The sequence below is a fragment of the Onychomys torridus genome, chromosome 4 (genome assembly GCF_903995425.1).
Source record: "Onychomys torridus chromosome 4, mOncTor1.1, whole genome shotgun sequence".
Lineage (NCBI taxonomy): Eukaryota > Metazoa > Chordata > Mammalia > Rodentia > Cricetidae > Onychomys > Onychomys torridus.
This window is the reverse complement of record NC_050446.1, coordinates 92,847,803-92,872,688: the sequence shown is the minus strand read 5'-3', so window position 1 is coordinate 92,872,688 and position 24,886 is coordinate 92,847,803. Positions and strand designations below refer to the sequence as shown.

The 24,886-nt window shown below is 51.6% G+C and overlaps 1 protein-coding gene across 3 annotated transcripts in view; it reads right to left on the bottom strand.

Moving 5' to 3' along the window:
* Pak6 (p21 (RAC1) activated kinase 6) overlaps positions 1-23,402 on the bottom strand; it is a 33,910-nt gene extending 10,508 nt beyond the window's left edge. Inside the window, exons 1-3 of one of the 3 annotated variants that reach the window (XM_036185884.1) lie at positions 22,479-23,402; positions 21,648-21,727; positions 9,092-9,197 (exon numbers count right to left, since the gene is read on the bottom strand). The gene's annotated coding sequence lies outside the window, so the exon portion shown is untranslated. Of the gene's footprint in view, positions 1-9,091; positions 9,198-9,287; positions 9,554-9,594; positions 9,691-21,647; positions 21,728-22,478 lie in introns of those variants that run through there. The other 2 variants (XM_036185885.1, XM_036185886.1) reach the window with 2 other exon arrangements.
* Positions 23,403-24,886: the final 1,484 nt, after the last annotated feature.

Below are 24,886 nucleotides of genomic sequence, written 5' to 3'. Positions count from 1 at the left end.
ATACCCCTTAGAAGATCAGTCCCTCTAACCCTCCTTAAGGGCAGAGTCAGTATCCAGGACCCTTACAAACCCAAAACTTTACATCGAAATGCATCGTTGAGTTGCAGCTATAGAGAATCTCTTCCCTAAAGAGGAGTGACTTGGAACAAGTTACCCAAGGAACTTGAGCCTCTGTGTTCCTATCTATCCAGTGGTGTGTTTGTGGAAGACGGCTCACAAGCTAGGGAGTGCAGAGTAATAGACTCCCATAGATGTTGGCCATCTCTCTAGCTGTGTTCTCTCTCCCTTTGTCCCTGAGCTGGGGTCTTCAGACACTGGCACTTGGGTAGATTTGGGTCGGGGAGTGACATCAAACTCCTTTCCCCTCTCATTTACTTCTTAAGGGATCATGACTAACCTCTGGGTTCTGGGACCCAGACACTGGACCTCACATCTCCACTGTGCAGCCTCTTGGACTGCTTCGGTCAGCAAGCCAATCCCCACAGCCCCTCAGCAGACCCTCTCTCCTGGACTCTTCAGGCTAGTTTTATGTAAACGTAACACAAGCTAGAGCCATCTGAATGGAGGAAACCTCAATTGAGACAATGCCTCCATAAGATCTGGCCATAGAGCATTTTCTTACTTAGTGATTGATGGGGGAGGGCCCAGCCCATTGTGGGTGGTGCCATCCCTGGGCTGGTGGTCCTGGGTTCTATAAGAAAGCAGCCTAGGGGTTGGGGATTTAGCTCAGTGGTAGAGTGCTTGCCTAGCAAGTGCAAGGCCCTGGGTTTGGTCCTCAGCTCTGGCAAAAAAAAAGAAGAAAGAAAGAAAGAGAGAGGGAGGGAGGGAGGAATGGAGGGAGGGAGGGAGGGAGGGAGGGAAGGAAGGAAGGAAGGAAGGAAGGAAGGAAGGAAGGAAGGAAGGAAGGAAGCAGCCTAGGCAAGCCATGAGGAACATCCCTCTATGGCCTCTGCATCAGCTCCTGCCTCAAGGTTCCAGACGTTTGAGTTCTTGTCCTGACTTCCGTCAGTGACAGACCGTTACCTGGAAGTATAAGCTGAATAAACCCTTTCCTCCCCAACTTGCTTTTGGTCATGGTTTTCACTACAACAATACAATCCCTAACTAAGACACAGACCCACTTGCTTCCTCTGTAGCTGTGAGATTTTCTAGAGGTGAAAATACCATCCAGAGCCACAAAGGAACTTCCTCCAAGAACCCTGATTTCTGCAACTCTCCCATGCCAACCAATAGATCAGCTCTTGGCTCTTGCATAGGAATTCATCGGGAGGGAAGGTGGCAGTGGTAAGTGGTATCAGTGACTTTATACCTTCTGGAGTGCACCCTACCAGCCATTCCTTGACAAGATCTCTCTAGATCAGCGGAGAGCTACGAGGACAAAGACCAGCACCCAAGGGATTGTGGAGGTTGGAAGCTGGCAGAAGCAGTCAACGGAGCTTTGGGTAGGAGACAGAGATTCAGAAATCAGCTAATCACTTAAACAATGAAAAACCTGGGACCGAAAGGAAGGCCACTGGGACTCATCTGAAATGTGGTCAGGCCAGCTGTGCTTGGGACAGTGTGTTTGTGAAAGTAGAAAAACCAGAAGAGTCTGCAACAACCAAATTAATTTAGAAAGTCCTCAACTCAAGGTCAACATAAATAAAAGTTCATTGGATTTCAATATAAAATGAAACAGAGCTGGGCATAGCAGCTCACACCTATAATCCCAGATCAGACTGGAGGATCAGGAATTCAAGGTCAGCATGCACTACATACTGAGTTTGAGGCCAGTGTGGGCTAGATAGCCTGTCTTGAGGAGGAAGAGGTGGTGCTTCTGGAGAGATGACTCAGTGGTTAAGAGTCGGTGGTGGCGCACGCCTTTAATCCCAGCACTCGAGAGGCAGAGGCAAGTGGATCTCTGTGAGTTCGAGGCCAGCCTGGTCTACCAAATGAGTTCCAGGAAAGGTGCAAAGCTACACAGGGAAACCCTGTCTTGAAACAACCAAAAACAAACAAACAAACAAACAAAAAAAAAAAAAAAAAAAAAGAAAGAAAAAAAAAGAGTGATTACTGAGCTGGGAAATGGTGGCCCATGCCTTTAATCCCAGCACTCAGGAGGCAGAGGCAGGCGGATCTCTGTGGATCTCTGTGAGTTTGAGGCCAGCTTGGTCTACAGAGTGAGTTCCAGGACAGCCAGGGCTGCACAGAGAAACCCTATCTGGAAAAGATAAATAAAAGTTGCTGCGCTTGCAGAAGACATGGACATGGGTTTGGTTCCCAGCACCCACATGGCAGCTCACAACCACCTGGAGCTCCAGTTCCAGGGAACCTGACATCCTCCTTCGACCTCTGCAGCCTCCTGCATGTAAGTGGTGCACTTACATACATACATCACACATGTACACATGCAAAATAGGATAAAGATGCATTTTTTAAAGAGAGAAAGGAATTGACATTATTTATCATTTTACATTAAAAATAGCAAACATCCAGGAATAAAGCTCTTCTCATTGAAAGCCATAAAACATTAGAGATATTAAAGACTGTTCATATGTTGAAGATTTCACACTGTGGAGATGTCAGTTACTCCCAAATCAACCTACAGACTTATTTCAGGCTCAGCATATTTCTTGTGGCAGAAACTGACACACTGATTCTAAAATGTGCAGGAAACAGAGAACCAGGAATAGCCTCAGCAGTCTGAGAGAACAAAGTTGGAGGACTATACTAAATATATATTGGGATTTATCATAAAGCTACAGTAATTAATATGCTGTAGAAACAGCACAAGGGTTGACAAACAGAGCAAGGCAGAGACAGAAGCAGGGATCCAGAAATAGAGCCACTCAGATGAGGCCACTTGATTGATGGCAAAGGTGACATTGCAATATGGTGGGAATGGATGATCTTTTCAATAAATATAGCTGGAGCAATTAAATATCCATGTGGGGAAAAAAATGAACCTGAAGAAATGAGCTCATAGCATACCCTCAAATTAATTAGATACAGATCATAGCCTACAAGAAAAAGGTAAAATCATAAAGCTGGTGGCAGGTGGCAGGGTGGAGGGTACAGTCTGGCTATCCCCTCCCCAGTCTCGTGTGATGACTATATTGGGCCCAAGTTCGATAGCTTCTGGAATTGCTGACATGCTGGGGCCCAAACCTGTCTGCATTCATGGACCCCAGAGGCAAACTAAACCATCAAGGTTTCCTTTGTCGAAGCAGGAGGAATAAGGGGTCAACCTTAAAATTTCACCTCCACCACTTGGCAGTGTAATAGGAAAAAAAATATACCAAAGGAATTGCTGGGTTTAACTGGTGGGACCGTGGGGATTTTCTCCTATGCCACCTGTCCATTCGTCTCAGGAAAACCACCTGGGTTTTTAGACAGAGTTTTAGGATGTAGCCCAGACTGGCCTCCTACTGGTCCTCCTGCTTCAGACTCTCAAGTGCTGGAATTATAGGAGTGGATCAAAATCTTTTATCTATTTTATAATGGTTTATTTTATTTTTATGTATGTGCATGTGTGGTACCCGTGTGTAGGTACATGCATGTGACTGCAGGTACCCTCAGAGGCCGGAAGGAGTTGGATCTCCTGGAATTTGAGGTATACCCAGCTGTGTGCCATCTGGTCCTGGTACCAGGCACCAAACTGCAAGAGCAGTCAGTGCCCTTAACCACTGAGCCATCTCTCCAGCCCCCAAGATAGTTTTGAACATAAGAGGGACCCACGATAGCCAGTGTTGCCCGGACTGCATGAACCACGTATTTCCAAGAGCCTTGAGAGAGCAGTTGCTGCATTTATCACCAGGCTGCGGTGTTCAATAAAATCAGGCCACACTAGTCTTTAACTGTCACCCAACCTCTGTGTCCTCCTCTGTTCACCCAAAGAGGAGCTAGGGGCAAAGATGAGCAAAGTGGGAGTTTCCTGACAGACCACACTTTCTTCTGCCTTGCCTGAGAAAGGCTGTAGCCTCAGACCTGACGCAGAAACAGACAGGCATGAGCTGGCCTCTCCACTTCTGCCAGGCCCTAGCTTTAACCCCGGACAGGGAGGCTGGCTGAGGATCAGAGCTCAGGCTAGGAATGCACTATGGTGGTTACCGAGTACTTTCAATATTCTCTTCCAGCTCTCGACCCACAACCGGATCAGAGCGGGGTGCCCAGTGTTGGGAGGGATGACTCCAGCCAAAACCAGTTAGCGAAGGAAGCTGCCCTGGCAGGGAGGCTGGCAGACAGGAGTGTGGCCGTCCCTGGCAGAGGCTTTATGGATGAAGTGCTGCCCTCCCCAGTGAACTCAGGAAGAGGGGAGCTGCTGTGTCCAGGGAGCCACAGGCCTGGGGTCACAGACAGGGACTGTAGTGGGTTTGGAGACTCAGAATCAGAAAAGGCAGAAGCTGTTTGTAAGTACTAGTTAGGTCCCTTCTGCAAGGAAGGAATCATCATTGTTCACCATCTAGATGAGGTTCAAGGCAAGCAGACAGCCTGTCCTAGATCACAGAAACAGGAAATGACTGTGTATGTGTGTGGGGTGGGGATGGGGACTAAACCCAGATCAGATTCCATGGGCCCTGCTCTATCTCTATGTCCCCTATGCACTGTGAGCAGTGTGTCCACCTGTGCACTGTGAGCAGTGTGTCCGTGTGTCCACCTGTGCACTGTGAGCAGTGTGTCCGTGTGTCCACCTGTGCACTGTGAGCAGTGTGTCCGTGTGTCCACCTGTGCACTGTGAGCAGTGCTCTGCTAATGATCTCCTTCTTGGAGGTCTTCACCAGCAGGGGACAGGGCCCACTAATAGCCTTGTGAGGACTTCTGGAAGTCTAAAGTGAGAGGGACAGGGTCTTCTCCCTCCATCTGACCTGCTGCCTGCCTGGGTCAGCCCAGGTAAGCAGGGCCATCCTGACCTGTGGAGGCTGACTCTACCTTGTATGGAACCAGTATGTCTTGTACTCCATGAGGAGTGCACTAGCAGCTTTGATGACCAGGCTCTGGCATGTATGAGAAACAAAGCCCCTGGGGAAGGAGGGAGGTAACTGTAGATTTGGCTCCCAGGGCAGTGGGCAGGGTTCCATGTTTATGCCGCCATTCCATAGGGACAAAGGAAAACAGGTCAAGTGTCCTCCACTTAGAGGATGAGAGGGTAGCTCTGAAACTGCTGCTCCTGGAGGAGAGAAGACAGCCAGTCTGCCATGCCAGCTCCTCACAGACCCAGGACAGAACTATAGAGGCCCAGGGTTGACACAACCCTTAGAGCAGGGCCCTTGGGTGTACATCTGTTTCCTGTGCTCTGAGAGCCACGTCTGGGTCCTATCTTGAATCAATGTCAGTTGTTCTAACCTGTCGGCCCTGCTTTTCACCAGGAGCGAGTATCCGATATGGTCACCCACCTTACCCTGCCACCCCTGGCTGTGGATGGCTTGTGGCTTCCACACCTTGAATGCCTTTCGAGGAAAACATGCTTAGCTCACTAAAGGGATTCAGAGAGTGGACCACAGGCCGAGAAAAAGTGAATGGCAAGGGGTGTGCTGCTCCTGGGGAAAAGACCGGATTCGATTAGGTCACTTACACAAGTAAGTTCCGGGATACTGGAATGAGGCTGATGGAGTCCCTGCCATTTCTGGGAATCCGGTTCACAGAACAGTGAAGGACCCCCCAGCTCAGGTGCCAATGATGTAGTGGGAAGTAATGTCCCAGCTTCCTCACAGAGAGGCTCAGGGCATGCTTATCAGCTCATGTCCAGGGCCTACAGCTCAGCAGGGACCTTGGGGCCTGTGGCCTTGACCTAATATCAGGTCTCAGCCTTTGTATCTGTTGCTGATAAAGAATTCATTTCCCTCCACACAGCAAGGAGAGTAACAATCCTTACTCCAGGAGCTGTTGGGGCGATTTTAGTAAGGCTCCCTTAGGGAGAGTCTAGTTCAAGTACCAGGCTCTAGGCTGAGGGTGTCATGTACACGATCCCTATGCACAGGTCTGTGAGGAGAAGTGTTTACTCTCTTAAGGAGGTGAGGAATGGGCATGACCACAAAAACCAAATTGCTTGCCTAAGTATAGCGGCAAGGAGAGAAAGGTCTCTTCTAGACCCTGGAGCCAACTTGGCTTCACTCAGTCATCAGGACCCCATCCCACCCAAGTGGTGTTTACCAAGATTCCTTGAGGAAGGGCCTACTTTAAAAATCGTACTATAAGACAGAGGCGACTTTCCTGGATTCTACAGAGCTTAGAAATGTACTCATTATTGCCACGATTGGGCGCGATGTGGCCTGTAGAGGACCCTGTTCCCTACAGAGCTGGGCCCCAACACTCATATCTACAGCAGGCCTGTGTGGCTCCCTTGTACCTCACCGTAGGCCCATCACCCAACTCCTCTTGGAAGAACGGTGGGCCTCATCAGCCCCCAGGTCACCAAAAGTCTCATTGGCCAGGAAGATTTTTCTCAGCCTTTACTCTCTGGAGTTTGCCTAAATATCAAATTATATCATTTATTATGCATCAACCCCACTCCTGGCTCTGCACACCATGGTAAACAAGACTTCACTTTTGGGAAAGGTAAGCTTGCTCCTTCCAAGGAGATGCTGGTCTGGGTTAGCCTGTCCAGAGGAAGTGATGTCTACTCCATGGACCCTCTGACCTGTTCCTCTGCCTCTGTCCACATTTCCATCCCTAATGGCACTCCTAAGAGCGATCTGGCTGCACTCTGCTTAAACATGGTCAGCAATGGGGGCTTCCTCCCCTCACTGTTCAGCCCCTACGAGGGAGGGTCCAGGCCTGCCAGTTACTTCTCTTCACATGCCCTGAGAGTCAGATGAAGTGGCATCCCAGCAGCCTATGCTGACTTCCCAAACCACACCCGAGGAAGTTACGCTGGTTTTTTGCTGTTGTTCCCTTCAGGGTTGAGACCTTAGGCTCAAACCATAACCCTTTGCTCTGTGGTCTGCTGGCTTTGAGAAGCTGCCTAGGGTCACAGTGCTGAGGTATAGAAGGCCCCAGAAAACTTGTGTGACCCAGGGAGAAGAAAGAAGTGGGTCTAAACCCTTATACCATTCCCATACCTCAGACCTCAGAGAATCCCAGGGAGAGACAACGGGTTGTTTAAAGAATACCATGGGGAAGCTCATTCAGTAGCTTATGTCAACACTCCCCTTGAGAGAGAGGCCGAAGAGTAGGCTAGCCAGCCGAGGACAGTCAATATTGACTTGGGCCTTGTCTGGGCCCAGTTCCAGCCCATTCTAACAGTCTTGTGGTTCAGCAGCTGCTCACCCCAGCCCAGCCCTCGGACCTCTGTGTACTGGACCTAGAATCCCAGTCTTTTCCCATCCTGCTTCCTGCGCACCTGGGGCTGGCCTGGGCACCGGGCTCTAAGAAGGCCCAAGAATGACGTTCCTAAAGAGCGCTAGAGGCCGGGGCCCTTCTTACGCTCAGATTCCAGCTGACTTCATGTAGAAGCCCTGGTCCTCAGGACCTTTCCAGAAGAACTTCAGCAGTCCTCAACCACAAGATGGCTTCACGTTTCTATAGCCCTTCACTTTCCAGAGTTCTGTTTTGTGCACCTCCGTGCTTTATGCTCAAAACCACCATGAGATAGGCAGAACCAGCTTTTTTTTTTTTTTTAACTGTCCTGGAGCTCATTAAATTGAACTCACAGGGGTCCTCCTGCCTCAGTCCCCCCAATTGCTGGGATTAAAGTCATGTGCCACCATGTCCCACTATTAGGCCCATTTAAAGATGGTGGGCATCAGGGGGTTGGGGATTTAACTCTGTGGTAGAGTGCTTGCCTAGCACTTTGGATTCAGTCCTCAGCTGGGGAGGGGGGAAATAGTGGGCATCATGGAAGAGGAAGAAAGAGATGGCACATGTATGATACCTGCCATGTGCCGGATGCTGTCCCAGGTGCTTTTGATCCTTGCATCTAATGGTTGGTACGGTTATTCCGGCTCCATTTTACAGATGGGGAAACTGAGGCTTAGAGAAAACCTTCTCTCCTCAATTGCACATGGAGATGTGGGATACACAGTCTCTCTGACTCTAAGCTCCTCCACCACGAGGAGTACCCGGTCTGTCCTATCACACCACTGCTCTGATGGACTCACAAGCTCAAGGCTCCTAGTGTCCCTGAAGTACCCACAGAAACAATATCTCAGGTCAGGCTGTGAACACGTGAGAATGAATGTCACGTGTACAGATGTTCCTCCTGTTCCTGTCTGTGAAGCGGGTCTCCTTCCAGAACCAGTCCCTTCCTCCACGCTAGAGACGGCGAGTTGGAGTCTCCTATTAGACGCTCTGCCTTGGTCTTATCCCTACCGCTTGTCTCTATCACCCTCAATAATAATCTTGCAAGTGGACCACTCTGTTCTCAAAAGTCCCCAGCTCAAGATAGCTTAAACTCTTCTAGCCAGAGGCCAGTGAGGTGGCCTCCTGGGCTGTTGGGTGTAAACCATTCCAGTTTCACATTTCAGCTAACCTATGAGGGCAACATTATCACCACCACTTTGCGCTGTGTTCTCAGTCCTATATACACACAGCAGTACAAAATAAGCAGACATGGGCTGGGCCCCCTCCCCAACTCCGCATAGAAAAACAAGTCAGAAGATCCTCAAAAGCACTAGAATATGGCAAAACAGAGAGAATATAGCTCACATCCCAGGAACTCTGTGCCTTAGCTCCAGGGGATCCCAGGAGCCGACCCCCCATTGAACGCTGCTCTCTGAGTGTGGGAAGAGCTGCAGGATGTTAGCAGAGTTTCCTGCACTGATCAGCACAAACTTGGGTTAGCTACCATCCTCCTTGTCTGGGGCCTCTCCCCTAAGCATGCGTTCTGAGAATCTGGCCTGCTGACTGCCTTGTTCAGCAGGTTATCAAACCCAATGACATCAGAGGCCGGGCCAGAGACGGGGCGGTCCATTTGAAGCCCTGCTGGCCTACCATGTGCTAGAAGAGGTTGCAATGACTTATCAGGCACTCTCTATGGATTGAGAAATGGCACCTCCACCCGGCCACTGTCTAACAGTACCTAGAGGATCCAGCTCCAGGAGGGCCTCCTGCCCTTCCGCCTGTCCCTCCCAACCCACCTCCCAGGAAGGACTGGAGCAGGAGGCCCCTCACTCACCTCCTGTGGCCTTCTCTCCGTTCCTTTCGCTACTCTTCGGTCAGTTCTCTAGAGCACGAAGCGGAGGGAAGATCCCAGGACCTTCCAGAGCCAGTCCTCTGCCGGCCTAGGGAGAAGCAGCACACTGTGATCAATGTAATTAAGTGTCCCTGCGGATTCTGCGACTGGCTGGAGTCCAGGACGTTGGGAACCGCACCTCTCCCGGAACGAACTCGGGTGCCTGCTGGGCTGCGGACCGTGGGGCTGGAGAGGGTGGGGGAGGGGAGGCGCAGTGCCGCTTCCGAGGTCGCCGGTGTCCCCCCTCACGCTCGGTCCCGCCCGGCGCTCACGCCGGTGTGCGTGCGCCCAAGGGCCTCCAGGTCCCGCGGCGGGCCAGTCCCAAACTTCGGGAACTGAGAACCCCGGGCAGGAGCAGGGGCAAGGCCAGCCTGTCCCCCTAGGGAGTCCTGATCCCCGCTCGGGTCCCGGGATCCCCGGGCCGCCGCGGCCCTCGGGGCACCCACCTGCCAAGCGGGAAGCCGCGGAGAGCCCCGAGAGGCCGTGGGAGCCGGGCCCGCCCTCCGCGGGAGGGACCTCGGCGCGGGCACGGCGAGGAGGGGCCGCGGCACGTCGGTGCAGCGCCCGCCCGCTTCACCTGGCCCGGAGTTGGACTGCAGGGTGTGGCTTCAGGTGGGACGCCGCGAGCGAGCGCCGGAGCTCCCGGGAGCAGGGGCTCCGGGCTCGGCCTAAGGGGCGACTGCGTGCTCCACCCCCCGCCACCAACCCCCCCCCCCCCCCGCCCGCCTGCCGAGACCTCCTCGAGGCACCACAGCCAGGACCTGGATTTTATCTACTGAGCGGCTGTTGTGCAATCAACTCGTTAATTTGCTCGCAGATACCTGATGGGGGGCCCTGAACCCACTCTCCAAAACCTGTGTCCACTTGCACATCTCTCAGAGCCCGATCCGGAGTCCTGAAACTGGGCACTTTAGCTTGCTTGCCAAGTCTGGACAAGTTCCCCCGCCCTGAGACTGTCCCGGGGCGAGCAGGCAGGAGAGCAGGATATAAAGGGATCCCGATTTCCTTGTCACCCTGGCTTAGTCCTGAGAACTTTCTGTGGTTTTAAGATTACAGAAAAGGGACTTTGAGAGGAGAGACCGCTTCCAGCGGCATGCCACCCACAAACTGGACGGTGACATCCCAGCAGGAGCCCTCTACCTGGTTTGGGGGGGGGGGCAGTGGCCACCTGTCTCTCTCCTCCCCAAATAAGGAAAAGACCTTTGCTGTCCTCTACTTGGGCGCTGGGGAGAACTTTACTCGCTGAGTGCTGAGGCAATTCTAGCTTAGAAATGTGTGACATCTGGAACCCAAATGGCTGCTTCCTATGGCGGCTAGGTGACTGTGGTGTCAGTCACAGGTAGGGGACACAAGACACCGAACGGTACAGGACTGTTTCATCTGTCACCATTGCTAGGTATCTCAAACTTTGGTTTTTAATTGACATCAAGTTTACCACACATTTTTGATCGCCGATTCCTTAGCCGTCTGGGTGCTGTTTCTAGATGTCATCTGCATTGTGGGCTCGCTTGCTTCTCTGGAGTTTACTCTGGGGCTCTCACCAACCTGCATAAGGGTGAGCCATGGGAACTTGCCATCCCCCACGAAGCTCTGAGCCTTGTGTGGTTGCACCTCAGACCTCCATACCCTCATTGTACTGGGGAAGGCATGGTGCAGCCTTGTGTGCTATGGAAGGGTGGTGTGGGAGCTTCAGCAGCTCAACACAGGTGCTCCCAGCTCCACACATATGTGCATTTCATGTCTGTTCACTCCTTCCTCTGTCTCCCCTTTGTCCTCTCTGACTTTCCTAAGTGGATTCTATTTCCTCTGGACATTATAAGCAAAGCCCTGATTTCCTGTGGCCAGCTAGGAAGCTGCCTGAGTCCCTTGAAGTGATACCAATATGGCTTCCCCATAGATCAGTCACCCTGGGCCTAGGTACTTGCCTGGTGTTGGCTATAGGAAGGAGGTTGTGTTGTGTGGAGGGTGGGAGGAGACTGGTTGCTGTGGATTTGAAATGAACTGCAAGCCAAAGCTGGAATGGAGTATAGCATGAACTCTAGAATCAACACCTTAAATTACTTTTTTACTGATCCACAAGTGTACATGTGAATTACTGTCTTTTAATAAAATACCTTTATATGTCAAAACCATGGCTCTATGCATTAATTTGAATTATTGAACTACAATAAAATATGAATGTTAGAATATTACCGGAAATCAGCTGGTACCTAATGTGGTTTGAATCAAGGTTGACATATCCCAGAATAGCTATTGGTCAAGTCTTATCCTTTCCTTACAGGGAGTAGGTTTAGGAAACACTGGATCTCTCCTCCACCCTTGGAAGCTGAACTGGAGTCTTGGGACCTCAAGAAAGGCAGGGACTTCCAAACAAGATGGACCAAGGAGGTAATGACTCCTCCGTTGATGAAGTTAACCAAACCAGCTATCAGTAAGATTCGCTAGAGAAGTTTCCATCCTCAGTACAGGACTACACTAGCGGACCTCTCAGGCTCATGAGCCACACACATCAAGCCACGTTTCTATATTCCCGCTGCTTCTACACAAGGCTCAACTCAGTAGGTTGGAGGATGCCCTGTTGCTGGGATAACTAGGATATAAAGTGTAGATTGAATGGTTAATCCCTGTTTGTGTCTCTCCCTCCTTGCTCCTCTCAACCATGGGCAGCTCAGCCCTGCCTCAGAGGAGAGCACAGGACAACAGTGTGGAGAGTCCTAGCTGCAGTCTGAAGGACAGTGTTGCCTCCAGTATGCACACACCTCACTCTGGGCCTGTGTCCTCCACTGTGGTGCCAAGGCTATGGGACACCAGGCAAACAGTCCCCTGAGGAGACTTGGTCTCTGGCGTAGGTCTGTTTGCCAAGGGAGTTCATGTGCTGCCATCCACACATCAGGCAGGAGCCTTGGAGAAAGCAGATAAGACCTTGAGAAAAGGCTCTGGGAGTATTGGCCAGCCAGCCAGCGCAGTCTTCAAGGGCCTCGGGGTGGCACATAGGGTGTGGTGAGCACTTCCCAATTCTCTCCCAGCCAGTGGCAGTCGGGCCTGTTGTAACATCTGACTGGCACCGTCAGGGCTGGGAGCCCAGGTTAGGGCCAAAGAGGAAAGATATGGATCAACTTGTGGTTTAGAAATACAAACACATTATCCTTCCCTGTGCTTTTCTGCTCAGAACTTGAAAAGCTTCCTAGGAAACAGGAGCTTGCTAACAAGCTCCCTTGCTCTCTGTTCCTTTCCTATCTCTGGATGCCTCTGCTCTCCTAACAACAGTAGTAATCACACCTGCCAATTACTGAGTGGTTCCTGTGGGCGGAGCCCTGAGGTAAGCGCTTAGCTTACACTGCCTCACTCTATCTGCACAATAACCCTGACAGAAGCACCGTACTATTATTCTTACTTTACAGGCGATGGAACTGAGGCACAGGGTGGCTAAGAAAGGACCCATAATTCCTGCTGTGAAGCATATGTATGGATCCTTCCCACCCTCGCACATACCCATCCATATGTTGAGATCTAATCACCAATGTGAGAAAGTTATTACAAGGCAAGGTCTTAGAGGTGATTAGCACCCGGAAGACCCCTTGTAACTACTCTGGTGTTTAACCCCAGGCAGCACCCAGGAGGCAGAGGCAGGTGGATCTCTGTAAGTGTGAGGTCAGCCTGGTCTGCATAGCAAGTTCCAGGAAAGCCAGGGCTACACAGAAAAACTCTGTCTCCAAAAACAAACAAGCACTCACCACCAACAAAATAACTCTCCAGGTTAGCAGGGAAATAGTCTAAAGAGAAACATGTGTGCCCTCCCTTAGCGGCACCCAACCTATGAGATAGTGGACCACAAAGAATTGTGATTTTCTGCTTGAATTCCTCTCTAAGGGAAGGGATAAGCTGAAGCTCTGGTGCCAGCCAGAACTTGCCTCCCAGGAAGGGACTTCATACACTTCTGACAACCTATCCACCCACCTCACAGGATGCTGCTGAGACAAAGATGGGCGACTAACAGCAGAACCACACCTTCACTAGGACTAGGTAGTCATACTCTCTTCCTGCCCTCTATTTACAACTAAACCTGTTGGTACTCTTGAAGATGGCATTGGCGGGGGCCACTGAATCCCTCCTTTTGTTCCTCTTCCCAATGTGGCCATATTGAATAAATATTTTGTACTCCACTCCCAAACCCCATTACTTCCTTCTTTAATTGGCATTATCAGGGAGGTGACTGAGCCTAGCTTTTGGGGGCTGCCAGAGGACAGGCTTTTACTCTAAAAAACAAGCAAACAAAAAACCGTAACACCTCATGAACCGAATTAGTGCCCTACACAAGTGGCCTCAGAATGGGCCCCAGTTTCTAGCCACCTGATGTTATTATGAAAAGATAACCATTTATAAACCAGGAAATGGACCATCACTGAACACCAAATTTTCCAGCATCCTAACCTTGGACTTCTGAGTTTGCAGAAACGTGAGGAATGGCATTGTGTATAAGGCCCATGGTCAGTGGTATCCTGTACATCAGCCAGGGGCCTAAGCCAGTTACTGAGTGGAGAAGCCACATCACACGACTCCAAGTTTGTCCTCCTAACCTGAGGTTCAGAAGCCCCTGAGGCCAAGGACAGTCCAAACAGTTGGCAGTGGGAAGACATCACCTTATACCGCTATGCACGAAGGGTGAGCCTGGTGTATGGGATATCTCCACCCAAAATCTGAGTAGGACATGAGAACTACCATATGTGCAGGGTAAAGGTGGTCACTGAGTCCCTTGTAAGGACCAAGTACTAGGTTTCGCTGGTCATGAGTCAACACCCTGCCTGCCGATCCTCCTCAAGCTGTCCATCACAGACAAAAATGGGCTTGTCAGCATGGGTCTCGCATTCAGAGACTGCTGGGGAGGTAGACAGCCAACACACCTGCACACTCCAGGCAGGAGGAGGAGTCTGTGGGGACTGGGGTCTAGGAGGGGCAATGGGCCTGCTCCCCAGAACTCCCAGCCCGGAAGATGCCTCTCTTCTAAGATGTTCCACGCCTGTCTCTTTCTGTTCTGGGATTGGTCCTGCTACCACCTTTCCATGGCAGCCCATCCACTATTTGCTGATGGAGCAAGAACAAGTGCATACCTCCAAGGGCCAGGCAGCATGAGCATGGCCAGGAAGCTTCCTTTGCCAGACCGACCCTTGGGTCCTCCCGCAGGGGGAGGAAGAGTCTAGCTGTAGAAACCATGGATTCCTGCAGGACTGGGGCCCCCTTGGCCTCCTCTCTATCTGTTCATCGTGATCTTGGCTTTGGTTTCTTGCTGTGGATAATGGGGAAACGTTGCTCCTTTGCCTTGGGAAGGTGAAGTGATGAGGTCTAAGCATTAGCGTTCAGGGGTCCTTAAGACCAATACCTCCAAACAGGCCGGGCAGTGGTGACACACGCCTCTAATCCCAGCACTCGGGAGGCAGAGCCAGACGGATTTCTTTGAGTTTGAGGCTAGCCTGGTCTACAGAGCAAGATCCAGGACAGACACCAAAACTACACAGAGAAACCGTGTCTCAAAAAACAAAAAACAACAAAAAATACCTCCAAACAGAGTGAATGAAGCTGATAAAGGAAGGAGACTACACACACACACACACACACACACACACACACACACACACACACACACAGTGTACACACACTTCCATAAAGAGCAGCCAAGCCCATTGTGGTATGCCACAGAGCAGAATCCCCAGAATTCTTCCAGAAGATACAGTTACTGCCTGTTGCTACTCAACTGATTCATAGCCCAGAAAAAAAAACAAAAACAAAAACAAACAAACAAACAAACAAAAAAACCCAGCCCTGCTTAGGGTCCAGTTGGTGTTGGGAAAGTCCATGGGTGCCCACTTGATGGGACCACCCCATCCATTTGCTGATGGGACAGGAGCTCAGGCCCATACTGGCCTCAGTAGAAGGAGACAGCCCCATCTACAACAGTCTCTTTCTGGCTACTTTTTCTCAAGTTCTGACCCTTTCTGGACTGCCCTCCAGATAAAAACTGGAACTGGGGGTTCAACTAGCCAGACATTCCCAAGGGGGCCTGACAACCTGAGATGAGCCATTCAGGAGCAGAGGCCTAACTGCAGTCCATGGCATCCTTCCCGGGTGCACGGACTGACTGTAAGCCGAGCCAACCTGGGAAGGCTTGGGGAGCAAAGCCATCTCTACAGTAAGGACACTCGCTTTAGAGGCATGATGGAGTCATTTGGTATCTTCTTGCTACAATTGCTTTGCAGACTCTACTCTTAATGGCCCCCAAAGTTCCATCCAAATGCCTCATGCTGTCACTATGGCTCTCTGGCCACCACTGCTACTGGCTGAACTAACGGCTGGAAGCCCCCTTGAATAGGACCCCTTCATTATCCCTCTTTCTCTCTGCTGGACCTGCAACTGCTGCCCCAGGTCTGAGGCTGGGGCAGGGTTATGACTGGGGCATCCTTGGGTCTGACTTTCAGGGAAGAACAGATGGTGATGGTATGGGGGTGGGGGAGACCTGCGCCTGGGCAGATGAGGACCAAAGCTTCTGAGGGAGTATGATGTTGGCCCCCCAAGTACCACCCTAACTCTTTGAATAGAAGACCATACATAGATGTAATTGCACGAAGGCCACAGGGTCTGGGCTGTGTGTCCTCTATGGAGCTCTGACCACTGGGTTGATATTTGAAGGCATGGCTTCTTTAACTGCTACTCAGTCTGTGCTTAACTGTCTGTTCTCTGGGTATTTTCCTTTCCCAGCTCTCTGGCACATACTGGGCAAAGCTCCCATTTGCTTACTGGAACATTCCTGTGAACACTGACAGGGTGGGTCCTAATCACACCATTGTCACACCCATACCCGTGCCCCTGCTTAGCTAGTTGGGGGGCTGTCCCTGATATTTCTCTTACATGCTCCCATAGGGTCCTGAATATCTGCGTTTCCTGCCCCACCTTCTGTGAGTCCGGCTCCATCCCTCACATGGGTTGACATTTCTACCTCACCCTCCTTTCTGGATGTTGGACACACCATCTTCTTCCAACAAGTTCTACCCTAAAGTCTGTCTCAGATCTGCTGACACAGCACCACCCTCCTCCTCCTGGGAACTGACCTCTAATGGTGACTGCTACACATTTACATCCCTTCCTCATGGGGAAAGAGATGGCTCAGTGGGCAAAGTACTTGCTGTGCAAGAATGAGAGCCTGGGTTCATATCTCCTCCCCCACCAGGAGCCACATAAAAACAAAAACAAAACCAACCAGCTATGGCAAGCACAGAGTGTATCCCCAGCTCTTGGGGTAAGCGGGAGACAGACTCCCAGGGCTCACTGGCCAGGTAATCCAGCTGAAATAATGCACTTCCAGTTCAGTGAGACACCGTCTCAAAAGATAAGGTGGAAGGGGCTGGAGAGATGACTCAGCTGGTAAGAGCCCTTTGTCGCTTCCAGAGGACCCAAGTTCAGTTCCCAGCACTCACATCACGTGGCTCACAACGGCCTGTACATCCAGCTCCAGAGGATCTGCCACTCTCTTCTGGCCACCATTGACATGTACATACACACACACACACACACACACACACACACACACATACACACACACCACGAACGCACACACGCACAGCATCCACATTCACAGACACATATAAAACTAAATCTCTAAAATAAAAATAATAAGGTAGAGAAGTAATTGAGGAAGAAACTAACATCAACCTCTGACTTCCTCATTGTGTCCATACTGTTGAGCATACCAGCATAACACACACACACATACACACGCATGCACGCACACTCCTTGCTGGAAAGGAAAATATATACTGGTGGAAAGATGGTCTGAGATACCTCTCCTCCTATGCTCTCTCTTCCCTCTGCCCAAATTCTTCCCCCTTCTTGGCCCAAGGCCTTCTCAGCCTGTGCTACTACCTGGGACACACAGAACTTGAATCAATCCATTCACGAATTAGTTAGATCTGCTTACTGGCCAGCAGCCTAGTGCCAGGAATGATGTCTGTTCTTGGGGACTACTTGGTCAACAAGCACAGGTCAGACTGAGGCCCCATGTTGAGCAGAATGCAGGGTGGGATGGCAGAGCTCAGACCCCAGTGAGAAAGAACAGCATGCCCAGGAGAGGCACAGGGACCCGTCCACCCTCACACTGTCCGACCAAACCACCTCTCTCAAAATCATCAAGCTATGGGCCATTCTTGCCTATGGCTGGTCAAGGGAGGTGGATCTTCTAGTTAGCTGGGTGACCTCAGGACCCACCTTTTCCCTCTGGGCCTGTCTATAAATCTAAACTGAACACTGAGAGAGACCCTCCTTTGTCTTGAAGGTGCTGCAGCATCCAAGAGGGCCAGCTCATTTGTGGATAGTCCTCTCCTCCCCTGGCCATGTGGCTGTGGTGTAACTGGTCCTCAAGCCCCTTCTACCTCAGTACTTTCTTGTACAATTCCATATGATGCACCATTTGAGGCTGAAAGAAAGCCATGGAGCTGGAGATGCTCCAGGCCAGGAAACTAAACTACAGAACCAGTCCTCCCGGTTTTAACTCTGCTGTTGCCTTGGCTTTGGGAGTCCTGGTGCCATGCAGCAGCCTTGAGCAAGGTGACTGGTTTGTTGCTATTTGCCTTAGGGGAGAGTAGGCTGAGTTCCTGCTGCACTGAGATCAGAGGCCAGAACAAGGCAAAGCTGACTTGAGGTTTCTGCACTTCCTCTTCTGAGCATGCAGGGAAGCCCTTTCCAAGCTCTGGGCAGCCTGAAGTGAGGAGGAAAGACCTAGCCATGATGCTTCTTCCTTAGCCAGAGGTCAGGGACCCTAGGATACAGATACAAATGCACACATAAGCAGAGCAACCTAGGACAGGGATGTCTAATTTGCTGATCAAATGGGACTTCAGCAGAATCCATGCCCCAGAGAAGTCCTAATTGTCCAAAAATGGTCACTGGCATCCCTTGGTGAATACTTGGGTCTCTGTACCACAATAGTGCCATAAAGAGCTTTTATACACATTACTGACTGCTGTGAGACTTCCTTTGCTGGGGTTGAGGTACTGCAGCCTTTGTCCAGAAAGGGAACTTACATGATTTCTCTGAGCTTACAAAAGCCTGTCAGGTTCTGGATTTGCCTTCATTTCTAGGTGAAATCAGAACAGCGGCCTACACTTTCTAAATTACTATGATGGATTACCATTTGGTAAGAAAAGTTGACAAGTCTTTGGGATTGAGTGCCCCCAAGCTTTGTGAGTCAGGTGGGGATGCTGAGTCCATAGCTCTTCAAGAACGGCAGCCACCACTGTGAGAAAAGATGTCAGGCCAGAGAGGAGCGGTCCTAGGCCCCTCCACCCCTTCCATGGGTACAATCCACTCCAAATCCTCAGGACCCTCAAGTCTGGACCTCAGAAGGAACTGTTTTCAGCAGCCCGGGGATCTTTAAATATCTTGAGCACACAATTTGCTCTACGGGGCAAATTGATCTGGCATTGCTATTCTCCCTGGTTTTCTTGGGCCTGATCCATCATCCATCAGCATTGTGATGCCTTAGCTTCTCTCAGGGGAGGGTCTTCCACAGTCACCCAGCAAGCCTCTCCGGAGTCCCCTAAATAAGATGGGTCTCTTCCTGGCGGCACCTTGCCCCTCTGATGGTCTCAGCAGAAAGCATCATGGTTACCCGCTCAACAGCCCTAACCCACAGCTGCTAATTATCTCTTCGGGTCAGGAGAGGAAACTGAAATGGAGGGACATGAAATAACTCATCCACATTAGCAGAAGCAGCAGTGCAGGCCTGACACTCGCTCCTGACTATGCACGGTGACACCGTCCGAGGTCTGGCTGACTTATCCCTGAGCACTCTGGAGGTAAGAGCTGCTCCCATCTGCAGTTCACTCATAACATGGGGATTCTTTTTTTGGTAGGGGGTACTTTATCAAGTTCTAGTTCAGGGCTGTCTTGAATTCATAAAGTATTTGGAACGGATGAGTCATGGGTGACAACTTCAGGGATGAGACAGGGACCCAGCAGAGGTGTAAGGACAAAACCATCCAGTCGTAACCTGGCTCGGTGGCTCAGCTGGTTCCCGGTGGCCTTGACCCCAAGCTTCTCTCTTCATCCCTCTACGGCCTGCAAACTTCCCCAGGCCCAGAGCTCTGTCCTGCGTATCTCTTTCCCACTCCCTCATCCAGCCATCTGGACTTGGTACTTAGTAGCCAGGCAATCACAAGATGCAAACCAGTGAGCAGGGACACACACTCTCTGTACTTCACAGCCTGCAGGGCACCATGGTCTGTGGGCAACCCTCAATGCAACAGGGTTGAGAGGTGTTCGGGTCACTGGGGTACCACCCTCATGTGTGGATTAATGTCCCTAGCACAGTGTACTATAGAAGTGTGTGGAGCTCTCTTGCCTTTCTGCCTTCTGCCATGCACAGTTAGCACCAAGGCTTTTGCTAAACGTAGGCCGTGTGACTGTGGACTTCCCAGCCTCTAGAACCGGCATGCCAATAAAGCTCCGTTGTGTGTGGATTACTTAGCTGTATATATTATGCTATAGTAACATATGAGACACCAGAAAAGTCTTCTCCATCTTATTGGTCCCTATTCTCTGCTTATCCCTTCCTGGACCCAGAGTCTAAGTTATGATGAAGGTGGAGTGTGTGTGTGTGTGTGTGTGTGTGTGTGTTGGGGGCGGGGGTGGGTGGATGGGTGAAGGCTGACAGCTTCCAAGGTCATGCACATAGCTTATACACACAGGAAGGCCAACCTTGGCTAAGGAGTTTCCATTTCCTATGCTCTGCCCCAAGCTGCTAGCTAGCTCGTTTTCACCAGAAGACTCACAGAAATGAGCTCTTTTCTCAAGGATGGCTACAAAATGCCTGATAATAAGATTTGCAAGACCCCAGTACTGACCAAGTCTGGCCATCTGCTCTATTGCTGGGTCTTTCCATTGACAGTCTGGATAGCAGCCACTGGGAAGAGCTCTCTGCTTCCAGCCACAGGTCTCCCAGGAGCCCTTTCTGCCTCTGCAAGGGAGACACAGCTCATTGGGCCATGCGGGTAAGGAATGCCGTTTTCAAGGATCTTGGCCTACCTCTTGACTGACTCAGCCAGTCCTCCGCAGAGAATCTCTCATAGAGACAGGCCTGGTCAGAAACCAGCCTAGAGCCTTCATTGCATCCTCTTAAGCACCTGACAGCCTTTCCATCTGCCGATGCCCTGGCTTCTACCCGAGGCTTCCTCTTGGCCAAGCCAGCTGCCTCCCTGAGGGCCCACTGTTTGCTCAGGTACTCGCTAGCATCTGCTACTCTGCCCCAAGCTGGGCACTGGCTTCTGCTCAGCTCTGCAGACCTGGAGGCTCCCAAGGTTAAGAGTCATCTTCTGGGAGGAAGCGAGAAGCACTTCCAGAGCTGGGTCATTTTCCTCATCCTGGAGCCAGGTGTAGAACATACTATATAGGCTCCTCCTGACTGAGGTCCTGTGTGCTCTCCCAGGACAGGGACAGTGTTGGTCATCCTGAAGAATGGTACAGAGTATGCTGGGACCCCACTGGTCAGCACCTTCCCTGTGCTTGGCAAGTCCCAAATGCACTCAGTGTATATGTGGGGGGAAAGGTTATGCAGTTCCTATCCACCCTGCAGGGGCTTAGAGTTCCCACCCAAGTCAAATACTTCTAGAAGGGCTTGCTCTTGGTGCCAACTCCCCTGGTACCCTTGTCATTAGAGTTCCCAGACTCACCGCCAGAAAAAAAAAATGTGGGTGTATCTACCCACAGAGGGAGACCCTTCTTGGCCCAAAGGCCAATCCTCAATCTTATCTAGGTGAGCTCCCAAGCCCACCCTGGGAACTCAGTTTCCATGAGAACCAACTTTGGCAAAGACCCCATCCCCCCTCCCAGCACAAAAGCAGAGTATCTCAGACCTTGACATTCCACACCAGAGGCAGAAATGCTGCCTGGAGCTCTGTGCCTACAGAACCTGAGTTCCTGGGGCCTGATGGAGCCTACCAGCCAAGAACCCTGGGTAGAGGCTGGGAGCCCAAGATTAAGGGGAGCACTAGTGTGCCCCCAGGCAGGTCCCTGGCCCTGGCCTCATGCAAACTTTCAGAGTCAGTCTGGTAGGTCAAGTTCAGGAAGAGAGCACCAAGAGGGAGCAGGAATCCAGTAGGCAGAGGACTCGCCATAAATATTTGTGGAATGACTACATGAGGGGCAGGTGAGAAGGGCTTCTTGGAAGGAGTCCTGGTGGCCCTGGCTTGGTCCGGCTGGAGCAGGAAGCAAATTCAGGGACTGCAGAAACGAGCCCAGAGGCTGAAGCCAGTTTCCACAGAACTGTTTCAAAATCTGCCTGGAGAGTGGTGGCGAGCAGGCAAGCAGCCTTGAGACTCCTTAGTCCAGGACCTCCTCACAGCCGTTCTGTAAACATGGAGTTAGCTTCTCTGTCCTAGGTGAGGAGTAGCCTCAATACATGGACACCCTGTCCCCAGCTCAAGAGTTCAGTCTGCCGCCACAGTAGAGACCTTACCTTGGCACTCCTGGGAAGCTGGGCCTCACTCTCTCCCACTGCAGGCTGATGCTCGTCGGGAGCCCAGAAAGCTGCTCTGCCTTTAGGCAAAAAAGAAAGAAAAAGGGAAACCTCAGTGATCTTTCTCTTTCAGCCTCTTTTCTCCGGAAGGTTCCTGATTGGTGTCATCTAGTCTCTGTAGGCACAACCTCCCTCCCTGCGGTAGCTTCTTCACTGGTGTGCCTGAAAGCCTGCCAATGGTGTGGGGGAGGCAGGGGGCCCACACCCCTCAGCCTGACACACACTGGGGCATGGTTGGAAGAGGCCTCCAGCTGAGCCCCGGACACTAGCCTGCTCACTCACTGAATGTGTCTATGAGCTCAGCAGGGGACACACATGGGTGCTGACCTGCTCTGCATGGGGTAGTGACACTGTCTTGGTAGGAAGGCGTTCCTGAGTGCCCAGAGCTGTCAGGAAGATGGAGCAATGGACCTGCAGACCCAAACCTCCGGAGTCTAGTTCCCATACTTGGACAGGCCTTAGGACCACTTCCCACCTTGGCATCTGGCCATGTCTCCGTCCTGTGGACCCAGCAAGGGCTTGGGCTTGCCTGAGCAGGCAGCCGTCCCTCAGTCTGCTCAGGCCATGTGTTTGGTGTCCCTTCTCCGCAGCATGCATTCAAGACTGGACCCGCCCAGCCCAGCATCCGTCAGATTCAGCCGCTGTCAAGTCCCCATCCCCAGCTCTCCGCTGACCAGCCGCTGTCCTCAGGTCTGGCTGGGCGCACACACTGTGACACACCCTCACCCTCTCACACACACGTGGGTCCACACCCAGTACAGAGCCACCTACCTGCACAGGCCTGCCTATGCCAATCCAGCCTTGCTCTCCAAATACCAATGGCCCTGGAAGCCACACGTTTACAGAAAGATCCCCTTGAGAGGTGAGCTTAAAGCCGTCACAGGAGGACTCCAGTCGGTATGGAGCAGACTCCCCTTCTCTCCCAGCACCTTCAGAGGACACATGGGCAGCCTGATCGCCATGTCTACTATTGTACTCTGCCAGCTGCGGTCTCTCCCTGGGCACCTCCGGCTCCCTCCGTGCCTTCCATGTCCTTAGGGGGTAGTGGCAGCTTCCCAGCGAGTTCCATCTTCCTCCAAGCAGAGGCAGGGAGGGGAGAGTTAGAAGGGGCGGGCCTCAGGTACACCTCCAAGTTTTTAGCTCCCCAAATAATCAGATGCAAAGGAGGAAGGAAGAAAAGCCAAGGCGGGTGGGTGACTCAGTGGCGGTGGGCCGGCTTAGTCACCTGGATGGCTGCTTGCTGCTCCCGGTACGTCAGGAACCGGGCAGTGCCCTCCCCCCACCTGATGGGGTCCGCTGCTCCTGTCAAGAGGAGCTGGCAGAGCAAGCTGCAGCCACTCCCGCCTTCCTCTGGCCGATTGATCAGGGCCCGGCAGCCCCGGCCGCGGCACGCCCCTCCTCCACCGTGCACCCCAGCTCACTTTGGGATTTCTCCATTAGATCCTCAGGCAGCGACCTGCTCCTTTAGGGCGCGAGCAGCTCCAGCGTTGCCTGGCAATTTTGATATCGTCGGGGGTTGCCATGGGGAGGAGGGTGATGTCATTGACACACACACAAAAAAAGCCCACTGAATTTACAAATCAGCTGGGGCTGGAGCTATTTATAAAAAACACGTTTCTCACTGCTTTCCTTTGCTGAGGGGGAGGGCGAAGAAGGACGGAGGGGTGGGGCTCATGGAAGCCTACTGTAGTCTCCGTTGCTCCCTAGAAGCCGACCTTCTTGGCTCACCGCCAAGCCTCACCCCCTCTCCCGCCCCTGCCCCAGGTTTACTTGCAGCTGTGGGTCTCAGCCATGGCAGGCGTGGCCACAGCCGGGGATGCACACCCCTTAGTGGCTCTCATCTGGCTTTGTCCTAAAGGGCAAAAAGGGTGAGGATGCAGGGTGGGGTACTCGGCCCTGTGGGTACCAGCCTTCCAGCTCTCCCCTGCCCCAGCATGCCCCTCCCATGACTAGAAACATTTGCACTGGCTGGAAAGGAGCCCTGGGCTTTCAGGATGCCCACCTGCTGGTTCCCCGGATAGCACTGGGTGAGCCTGACCACTCCCTCCCGGTCTTGAGCCTCCTGCCTTCTTCACTGGCCATCTCTCCCGTCCATCTGTGAAGTGCCCAAGTTCCAGTGCTGGCCAGTTGTTTGTCTTTTCCCTGTTCCCATCCAGCCCTCCATTGAAATACCTCCTCTCGGTGACTTCCACTAAAATCTGGTGAAGGCTGGCCTCGAACATATGCAGCAGCTGTCCCATTGTGGGCAGCCCACCCCACACTGGCCAACGCCTGTTCCTAGGTCCACAAGTACTGACAGGAGGAAGCTGGAGATGTTGACTCTAGCCACCTGATGTCCAAGATGGCACTAAGGTGTACATACTACTTTTGAATATTCGTTCTTTAATTTTTCCTAAAATTTGGCTAACACCCCAAGCTCTGAATTTTCAGTCTTGAGGTCAGATCTGAGCTCCACAGTTCATTAGTTGAGTGACTTTGACATACTGCTTAACCAACTGAACTTCAATGTCCCCATCTATAAGATGGAGACGATTTCACCTGCCTCCCAGGAATGTGGGGATTCAGCGAACAAAGCTCCCGGCTCAGGGACTGTTCATCGGAGAGATCGATGAACATCTGCTTTCTTCCTGGCTGGTCTATGTCATTTATTGCTCTTTCTTATTTACCCAGTCAGCAAGTCAATCCTCTACAGCCGTGAGTCCCAGCCACTGCTTGTGCAAAGGTCTCAGGCCGCACACAAAGACAATTTCAGGGCCCCACATCATGGAATCAAAATACAAACGTCATCTAGGGGCCAACAGGAAACATTTGCCCTTTAACCAGATAGGCGGTTCTCGTTGGAGAACTGTTTCCTTTCTATCCTTCAACAGAACGTTGTGAGGGAACAGCTATAAATGGTCTACATAGGATCTAAAACCCAGACAGGTGCAAATTTTGTCAGAAGCAAATCTATGATGGGTCATACTTGTAATTCCAGCACTTCGAAGACTATGGCAGAAGGATTACTGTTAGTTTGAGGCTAGCTTAGGCTACATAAAGAGTTCTAGGCCTGCCAGAATCTGATGTCTCTCTCTTGCCACCCCACACATGTATTAGTATTTTTTGTGATTAGGAAAAAAAAAAAAGGAAGCTATTTGATACAACAGGGAGGGGCTAGGCTCTCCTTCAACTTGGTATGC